Consider the following 6,588-nt stretch of genomic DNA (forward strand, 5'->3'; position numbering starts at 1 on the left):
ATTCTCCTTCTTCTCCTTCTTCTCCTTCTTCTTCCTCTTCTTCTTCTTCCTCTTCTTCTTCTTCTCCTCCTTCCTTTTGCCATAACAGAAGAAGTCCGGAGTTGTAATAAGTTATTAAAAATAAAAAAGAGGTGCAAAACAAATCATTAAATGCATGAAAAATATCAAATGAAGGCAGAAATGGTTGAAAGTTGATGGCGTCGCTTTGAATGATGCATACTGAATGCACAAAAAGTCTGGAGTTGTAAATAGTTTAAAAAAAATGAAATGTCTTTGTAACAGATGAGTTTAATTTCGTCAGAAACCTGAATACTTCGAAAGAGATTGTCCAGTTTGTAAACGAAGTGCATCCAGTTTTTGCCGTAACCCTCTCTACTTTTTTGAACAATCTATATGGGTGAAATGATGATACCATGCCAAGTTTCAACTTTTTCAGAGTTCATTTGTAGTGCTTTTCAATTTCCAGGTCATTTAGTTCTCAAAACAAATCATTGAATGCATGAAAAATAGCAAATGAAGGCAGAAATGGTTGAAAGTTGATGGCATCGCTTTGAATGGTGCATACTGAACGCAAAAAATATAAGAGCATTTACATCATGATCTTATATTTCTTTACAGTCTAAACTGTCAATATGATCTTATAACATCAAAAATACTTTGATCATCAATGATCTTTGTGTGTACAATCTGAATTGTCAATATGAGTCATCAACGATTTATAAACCGATGAAGACTCATATTGCGGCCACAAATTCTACACATAGAGTTCAATGAAGACCAAGTGCTTGTGATAGTTTGAGAAATAACATATTTAAGGTGGTAAAAGGCTTGTTAGGGGAGCGAGGTGGGACTAAAAACAGCATGCCATAACCTCATTAGTACCGGTTCGTGGTACGAACCGGCACTAAATGGTGATGGTGGGGCCATAGGCTGACCGCAGGCTGACACATGACCTTTAGTACCGGTTCGTGGCATGAACTGGTACTAAAGGTTCGCCATGAACCGGTGCTATTGATCGCCGCCACGAACCGGTGCTATTGGCCACATTAGTGCCGGCTGAAATTCAAACCGGCACTATTGGGCTTCAGGTTTGACCCTTTTTCTACTAGTGAGAATAGATCCTACTATGCATATTTTTGTACTTAAAGAGATTGTCCACAAATATAAAGGCAAAAAGGATAACTAACATAACAAATAAAAAGAAAACAATGCTTCTATGAGGTGGGCAAACACAAATCTGCTAGCAAAACAATCTATCCCCGGGTCTATCTAAAGTTAATGACCCACATTTCAAAGCGTGGTTGGACTTCTTTGCTCTATGAATGTCCAGCAAAGCTCCTCTTTTAGTTTCCTCCGGCAAGAATAAATATTTTATTGGATCCCTTAAGGAAGGTATTTCTAGTAAGCCAAATAGCCCAAGAGATGAGGATGAAGGTCTAAAATAAAAGCACTTGAATTTCAGTTCTAAAGCTGCCAACCATTCCCTGAATACAACTGTTACAGTGATTGACGATTTTAGGGACCGCCCGTTCACTGCGATCAAAGGTGGAGAAATAGGAGTTACAGGAGTTACGAGACTAAAATTACATGAAATTACAAATAAATGTGGGACCATTACAGGATTATGGTGGGGCTAATCATTTTCTAAAAGGGTAGTTCCGTCCAATTTAGTGTGCAATGCTGGGAGAAAAAGAAAAGAAAACCTAGCCTGTACGCTTCGTCCCCAATATGTCGATCTCCTCTCCCCTCGCCTCCTCCTCTCTCGGGTCACCGCGCCGCCGGCTCAGCCGCTTCTCCCGCGCCTTCTCCTCGCCGCTCCTCTCCTCATAGATGAGTCCTCGACCAGATCGGCGTCCAGCGCAGGAGGATCCGAGTGGTCGTGGTGGCAGCATCTTCAGTGGCGTCGCCGGAGGAGCTCCACGCGCGGGGGAGATATCTCCACGGGCCCGCGCAACCACGTCCCCTCGCTGACGTCGGCATTAGTCCGCCCGTGCCACCGAGGAGGGGGAGCAGCTGCGCCCAGAGGAGGTTGTCCCCAACGCCTGCATAATCCAGGCCTGATTTGTGGAGAGCCCGGCGCAGCACCGTCTACAGGTCCATATCTCTTACTCTACCTTCTTCCTTGCAAGGGCACGACTTCCATTGCTCTTCAGTTCTGGTTACTAGTTGGAAACTGTAAAAATACTTGACAAAGCACATCAGCTTTCCACAGTGGCCATGTAACTAAATTCTGAATGTTTCTTCATTATGCTTAATGGAGCAGGTGGGCAACTCCATTTTGTCTAAGATTTTATAAATATTCTCAATTGACTTGATTATTTGCAAGTCTGTGATATCTGTATTCTGTAACACAGGTCATGATTGTTTCTGCAGTTGCCGATTCGTTTTTTTGCTTCCAATGCTTTGTTAGAATGATAAGGGTGGGAGCTTCAATGACGAATCCACAATTCAGCACACAGCCCAACTCTACAGACACGAGCCATGTCGACAGTTGGGGTGGCACTTGGGGGCATGCTCGCCTTGGCAGTCATTAAGGTGGCGAGCTCAATTCTACCATTTCAAGCGAGATGAAGCTGCACAAGAAATTGAGGAACGATCTGGAGAATATGAAGATGATGCTAGAGTCGGTGGAGGCCGTGCTCGGCGACGCTGAGAGGGAGTCTATCAAGCATAAGTCCATGCTTATGTGACTGAATCGGCTTAAGGATGCCTCGAACGACATCTCCGACATGCTTGGAAGATTTTGGAGATGAAACCGACTTCAACCTAGTATGCAATATTTTGTCGATTTGGTCACTATCAGTCTTGATCTGAATGTTGTTGTTTAATAACATATGAATATTTTTAGATAATGAACTACATCTAATTTTTTTTATGTAGTGAAGTAGATCTGAATCTCACTGTTGGAGTTGATCTTTTAGTCGATGTTAAGTAAAAGCTACTTCTACTTGTTGATGCCAAGACCACCTTTAGGTTCGTAAATGTCCCTGCCTTCTTCTGTTTGACCAATAGTAAGCTATGCCCACAAATATCATGATTTGATTGAGGGCAAAGTGAAGTAAAACTAGTCTAGTATCCCAAGTGTAATATCAGTTTCTGCATTGTTTTTCTCAACCACCTGATTGAAACTAGTTTGTAATGCCATCTCTGCCCCTTCCAAGCCTTCCATGGTACTGATACACCACATCGTACCTCTTGCAGTGGGCATCCACGATGAAGAAGATTAAGATGCCACGTTAGATGAGATCGATGCAAAAGCACCTACAAAATATGGACCGTGATAGTTATGGTGTTCAGCTAGAAACTCGCTGCCAGGAGCGGCAAGTTCCTGACATCCGGGAAACAGAAGGATATGTGGAGGACGTAGAAATCATCCGGAGGACTGATGACAAAAGGAAAATCTTGGATTGCATATCTGGGAGCATAGTTAGTTCCCCTGCTTTTGATTATAGTGATTGGAGTCATTAGGTAGTGATTAGAGTCAGTGGGTAATACAGAACATGGTAAATTTCATTGGAATATAACTTTCAAGTTGATGGGTTCAGAACCTTTGTGCTATCTGGGAGCATAGTTAGTTCCCCTGCTTTTGATTATAGTGATTGGAGTCAGTAGGTAGTGATTAGAGTCAGTGGGTAATACAGAACATGGTAAATTTCATTGGAATATAACTTTCAAGTTGATGGGTTCAGAACCTTTGTGCTATCTGGGAGCATAGTTAGTTCCCCTGCTTTTGATTATAGTGATTGGAGTCAGTAGGTAGTGATTAGAGTCAGTGGGTAATACAGAACATGGTAAATTTCATTGGAATATAACTTTCAAGTTGATGGGTTCAGAACCTTTGTGCTGTGAAAAAGAGTTACGTTCTTCTGATTATGCCACTGGACTATGATCATTTTCCCTTAAAATTAGCTAGAAGTTGTATATTTAGGCAGTGTATGGAGCCGTATAGAATGCACAGTAATTATGTATAGTATTTTTTCAAAAACCAGAATTGACTCAATTTGGAAGAATGGCTGCTTTATGTGAATTTCTTACCCGCTTTGCACACGTTGCTACAAGTGCATTACCGTGAGTCATGTATAATCATTGTCGACAAATATGGAACGGAAGAAGTATGGCGCCTATTTTAGTCCTCTCTGTCATGTTCTCGTGCACAACCTATTTTGCCAATGAGCAAGTTTAGCATCTGTTTGTTCTTCGATGATCTTATGCTGGTTGCCTGGTTCTCATTGTTGTCCTAGTTGTGTAGTTAGTAAGCAGAACTCTGTTAGAGTAAAGCTAGCTGGGACATCTGTTTCAGTATTGTTACCCAACAGACTTAGGCCTAGATTTATTAGTTGTAGGTTTGTTAGTTCCATGTATCGCATTAGCTTTGATGCAAAACACAAGATGCAATGCATCAACTCTTGTCGACATGTCTATATCAGCATAAAAATGGTACACGGTGTTCCTGATGCTATTCTTTCTTATTTTCTGCAGGAGAGGCTGGCATTTGACAATACGGTCCTGTGTGTGCATTGACTACTGGTGCTACAGCCTATAATTTTTCTTGTGGAGTGGACCGAAGTAATCCATCAAGCTAGCTGCATTATTGATTCTGTTCCTTTTGCTGGCGAGGTAATAATCTCCCACTCAACTCGTGATGTGAGAGATAGTAGTGTAACCATGATATTTACATCATTGCTCATGTGTTATACTCCTTCAGTTCCTAAATATTTGTCTTTCTAGAGATTTCAATAAGTGATTACATACGGAGCAAAATGAGTGAATCTATACTCTAAAATATGTCTATATACATCTGTATGTGGTAGTCCATTTGAAATCTCTAAAAATACAAATATTTAGGAACTCAGGGAGTATATGCTATGATTTTTCTTCCTTAATTACCCTGCCTCAGCCATAATCATCATTGACTTAAACCAGAACTGTATACTTACACAGTGTATGGCGTTGTAAAGAATGGGGATCATGCGTTTGTAAGTAGTCACTTATGGTACTATTTTAATGTAAGGATACTCCGATGCAGATAGGTTTGGATCAGATGGTGCAAATGATAGAAGAGGAACATGCAACTCATTAGCTGGTTTAAAAAAAAGAACCAATGAAAAGTCAAGCATTTGGATGGACATAAGCGTACAAATAATATGCAAAAACATTAGAACATAAGTGTAGTCATTAATTCAAAGAACATGCTATGAAGATCAATCATATTTCTTTTGAGACAAATGAAGATCAATCATTTGGAACTGCCCTTGAAGTGCCTCTCCGTGTAGCCCATTCATGGCTGCACGAATGTGCTGGACACGACGGTTGATGGTTTGCGCTTGCGTCTTTTCAACTCCACTTGTTTAGCGATAGTCTCGATGTCAAATTTTTGTTTCACTGGATTACTAGGAGGGGCATTCTTCCTTGGGCGCCCACGTTTACACTTTGGGGCACCGGATGTGTCTGGTTTGTTTGTAACATCAGGGTTGAGGATAATCATGACATTGTCGTATGCACTTTTTAGTTCCTCTGGAATGCTGGCTTCGTACTTGTCCTTCTGTAGAGGAAATAGTGGTGTGTTACATGCAATCATGAAAGGTAGGACTACATGACATGAAATGCTAGTTGTCTAAATTAAACACGAGTAATAACTAGTGCACGTTGTGTACATTCATGGGACATGTACCTGCTAGGAAATTAAAACAGACTCAATTTAGGGAAAATCAAGATATACAATTAATTCATACACATCTGTTGGAGTTATAGGAATGTCCTTACTTGCAATGTGAATACTCTGCTTTTTGCGGATGTAGCTCTTGGCTAGCAGCACCAACATAATACGCCGGAGAGACACTGACTTCATCTGTGTTAAGCCCTCCAAGACCAGTTTTAGTGCAGACTAGATCATCGATGGCGCGCATTGCTGCGCCCGTCAATTTGTATAATAAAATAATCAGAGTGGTATAACTATATTGCACATGAATTACAGAAGTTAATTTTGCATAAACAAGGCTATGAGTTGAGAACTTCACTCTCAGTAAATGCTCACATACAATTTGTGTTGATACAATAACATACTTGAAAATCTTATTGCCAGAGAAAAATAGAAACACAACACATGCATACTCTTCCAATGAAAATAAAATGCATCAATGATAATACTGAAAAATGGCATGATAGCACCATTAGTTGGCAAAGACATCTAAAAGGAAGCAAAAACTGAAGGTATAGAATGTTCATATATATATATATACATACATATATGGGTCTATTCTAATAACACAGTCTTATTCTGCACACCACTTCGGCTTATTCTGCTAACACTTCTGCCCTCCTTCGTTCACCTCACCCGTACCGCACAACAACCGGAGAAAACTGCGCTAGCCCACCCCCCGCACCCCACCTAGCGCTAGTTGCCCACCTTCTTCCCCACCACCACCACTACCCAGTGCCGCACCTCCCCTCTCCCGCGGCCCCCCACCTCCATCCTCCGCCGCACCTCCGCAGATCCACCATCTGCTCCGGCCGCGCGGCCTCCTCCCGGCCGCCGCCGCCTCGTCCCCGGCCTCGCTGCGTCCTCTTCGGCGCTGCAGCCATCTCCCC

At 41.8% G+C, this 6,588-nt stretch overlaps 1 long non-coding RNA gene across 3 annotated transcripts in view; it reads left to right on the forward strand.

The window, feature by feature from the left end:
- The first annotated feature begins 1,721 nt into the window (after nt 1–1,721).
- The window catches only part of LOC119349695, a 6,129-nt gene continuing 1,262 nt past the window's right edge, over nt 1,722–6,588 (forward strand). Inside the window, exons 1-5 of one of the 3 annotated variants that reach the window (XR_005169497.1) lie at nt 1,722–2,094; nt 2,355–2,769; nt 2,881–2,973; nt 3,202–3,426; nt 4,480–4,617. This is a non-coding gene — a long non-coding RNA (uncharacterized LOC119349695). The remainder of the gene's footprint in view (nt 2,095–2,354; nt 2,770–2,880; nt 2,974–3,201; nt 3,427–4,479; nt 4,618–6,588) is intronic. The other 2 variants (XR_005169496.1, XR_005169498.1) reach the window with 2 other exon arrangements.

This window comes from Triticum dicoccoides, chromosome 1B, assembly GCF_002162155.2.
Source record: "Triticum dicoccoides isolate Atlit2015 ecotype Zavitan chromosome 1B, WEW_v2.0, whole genome shotgun sequence".
In the NCBI taxonomy this organism is placed as follows: Eukaryota; Viridiplantae; Streptophyta; class Magnoliopsida; order Poales; family Poaceae; genus Triticum; species Triticum dicoccoides.